This window comes from Buceros rhinoceros, unplaced genomic scaffold (assembly GCF_000710305.1).
Source record: "Buceros rhinoceros silvestris isolate BGI_N320 unplaced genomic scaffold, ASM71030v1 scaffold1517, whole genome shotgun sequence".
NCBI lineage: Eukaryota > Metazoa > Chordata > Aves > Bucerotiformes > Bucerotidae > Buceros > Buceros rhinoceros.
The window spans coordinates 33,494-36,845 of NW_010422541.1; the positions used below are offsets into that span (position 1 = coordinate 33,494).

Genomic DNA, 3,352 nt, shown 5'->3' on the forward strand with positions numbered 1-3,352 from the left:
AGTCTGGCAGGGCAGGGCCCATCCCACAGCCCCAGCCAGTGAGGAGGGCAGGCTGGGGACAGAAGTCAAGGTCAGGCCAGAATCCAAATTGTCAAAGCCCGTAGTGATGAGACAGGTCTGGGGTCATGGCAGAAAGTCAGTCCATGGGCCAGGGTTGGGATTTGGATCTATGAGGTACATGGCTGCAATGCAACCCAACATGGTCCAGGAGCAAGAGCTGCTGAAATGCAGCTACCAAGAGAAGTGGGGGCAGTGGGGGAGGAGGGGGGGGGAAGTGGCCCCACCTGAGGCTTCTTCTTCCAACCCTTCCACCTATGTCTCTTTGTCCACAACACTCTGAACCAAGATTAGACATCTGTACCGTATCAGTGCACACGCAGCACACACAGCTAAACTCCTAGAAAGGGGAAATGCACTGTGGCCATGTCATTGAGGGCTCCCATGTTACAGTGAAGCATGTCTGTGTGTCAGGACCTCTCCATTTTGCTTCAGGTTGTATATCAAGATTTTCCTACCGGGACAAGGACAGACGATAGGAAATCACCTGGAGCAGTCTCGCATCTGAGTGGTGGTTTTAAGGAGCCTAACTCATCTTCCTATGTAAAACGTAAGATTTGTGGGAACTTTCTGTCTCCTCAGAGTAGTCTGCAAATAACTTGGAGATACTGGTCCCTAGCTCTTGGCTCACAGGAAATATGCTGTCACTGAAACTCTCATATGATTCTTAGAATTATAAAATTTATATTTTACAAGAGAGGGAGACCAGATTGTGTTGGTGCCTACTTACTCACTAAGTTTGTTGTCCTGGAAGCTCAGGAGGTGGGAGAACGGATGTGATCTTCACTTCCATTTGGTCCTGAACGAAACACCATTAGGAGGATGGACAAGCTATTAGCAAATGTATTAAGTATAAGAAGCAATGTGCTGCAAGAATCTGAGAGTTAGCATGTTTAAAATAACTTCCGAGATAGGTACAGAAACATGTGATTCAGCAATTTTCATATGCTTTCAATGATCCCTTTTACTTTGCTGCTTCTTATAGGCAGGTCTTTGCCCATTTCAGGTAGCTCAGAAGACATGCTGCTCTCACATAACCACAGCAACGACACTTGCAGCTTTGCACTCTGCAGTAACAATGAAGAAACAGAGGTATTTCACCATGTAACTCTATGAAATACTGCAGTGAATCTGCAATCTCAGTTTTCATACGGAGCATGCTAAATCCCATTCAGCTGAGAACAATACTCTCCTGGCTTTATTTTCTTGCTGCTGCTCATAATAAGTACACTCTTAAAAAATATTGCAATGGCTTAAAAATAATAGAGTAGATTTCTTTATCAAGATATGTGTGCACAACTGTTGGACATTAATAGATATATGTTACTGGTTAACGTTTTAATTTTGGCTCAGGAAGAAGAGAGTCTTAATCTTAAAAAGACAGAAATATTGCTAAAACCTCAGAATAAAGTGGCTTTTGTGACCACACATGAGAGAAGTGGCATAACTGCATATGACAACAAAGTATCTACAGACAGGTTTTCTGCTTTGCTGGATGCTGAAGCAAAGGTTTGATCAACTTATGATTCTTTCTGTTATATAATCAGCAACTGCCTTCTTTCCTTTTGTGAACTGAAATAAAACACACCAAGAAAAAGAAAATATTCCATTCCCATTTCCTGTGCTATACAGCAGGCACAGAGCTTTAGGGATGGATCTGGCAGCTTCAAGCGCTGTGTTTACAGCTTTTTACTGGAGCACATCCTTGCCCTGTGGTGAGCAGTACTCCCTGTTCCTTTGGATCCCATAATTCAAAATACATCACATCTTCAAGCTGTAATTAACATTAGTTAGTAACTGCTCTGGATGCTATGTGCCAGAGATCAATTAACTTAAGGCTCCTTTATGCTGTCAGACAGTGCAAAGAGCACTCATTGTAACAGTAAATAGGAAGGGTAACATCCTGAATAGCCCTTAGTTATATAGGTAGCATTACCTACAGTTAAAAACCATGCAATTTGTTTTGCGAGAGTGGATCTAGCAAATACAGGTAGCTTTCTTTGCAAATCCAATACTCAGAGATAGTTCTGTTCTTTGTTCTTGTTTTCATCCTTGCCATTTCCTATAGGTAGTTTCATCGGAATGCTCATTTGTCACCTCATTTTTGGACTTTCTCTGTATTATCTTTTGCTTTCAAATCGAAGGTATCTGGAGTTAATGTGCAGCATGTCTAATTATGACTAAAAGACCAAATTCATTACAGATGCAAGGCAATACCTGAAAGAAGGGCAGCTTTCCTCTGTGTGTGGCCGAAATTAAATACGGTTTTTGCACAGTTGATTAAAATTAATAAAAATATTTTTAAAATATTTCCAATTATATAACACTGATTGTGATATTTTCATGATATAGCCTCCAAAATCAATATTATCTAGAAGGTCAATACCACATCAAGAAAGAAGAAAAAGTGAGGAAGAGGTGCAGGAAAAAATAGAGTATCGTGATGGAAAGGTGAGATAAAATAGGATGCAAAAATACTTACATCACCAATAAGACTGCAGTATTGATGGGAATCATTGCTTCCAGTAACCTTTTCCTTAAAGGAACACTGAAGTGTAAAGTTCATACCATGAATGGTAGGAAATATTTGTAGCTGCTGGGCTGGACATCAGATAACCAAATTATTTTTTTATTTCCCACATGGATTTGCTTTATGATCTTCACCAAGTCCTTTTTGTTTCAGCTACCTCATTTGAGGGCTGGGAGGAATGATATGCTTACCATGAAAATGAAAATGTGGTAGTGATGTACTGATGGTGTTTTATAGTGCAAGATTAAAGGCCACTCTTTTCCTTCCTTCCACTTGAATCTAATGGCAGTGAGCTGCACCAGCTGGACACCACTTGGGGAAGAAGTCTTTTATACACAGCTGGCTACATCTGGACTAGCATCAGTGCATTTGGACTCAATGCAGCCCGTCCAGTTTGCTCAAGCTACCTCTCAAGATCCCCAGTGATGGCTCAGCTGCATCTATAGATTGTTCCCAGCTGTCCCTTGTCCTGAGGCCCATAGCTCAGCTTGGCAGCTGGTTTAATCCCTTTCGTGGAAATCCCTGTCTTCCAGGAGGGGATGAGTGGGCAAAACCTGCAAGATTCCCATCGTGTTCCTGTACTCCTTGACACAGAACTGGATAATTTTCACTTTTCCTGCACAGTGCCTCAGCAGTGATCTTGAAAGGCTGACTCTGTAGATGAGCCTATGCATGAGAAGTTTGGTGCATTGCTGTTGAGAAGGCTTGTCAGCAAGGTGACCAAGAAAGTTGGTGCTAGTTGCAGTATGGATAGACAAGCACTCT

The 3,352-nt window shown here is 41.9% G+C and overlaps 1 protein-coding gene across 1 annotated transcript in view; it reads left to right on the plus strand.

Annotated features, from left to right (window-relative positions):
• The window catches only part of LOC104496868 (centromere protein J-like), a 26,131-nt gene that overhangs the window by 18,134 nt on the left and 4,645 nt on the right, over positions 1–3,352 (plus strand). The window lies entirely within an intron of this gene.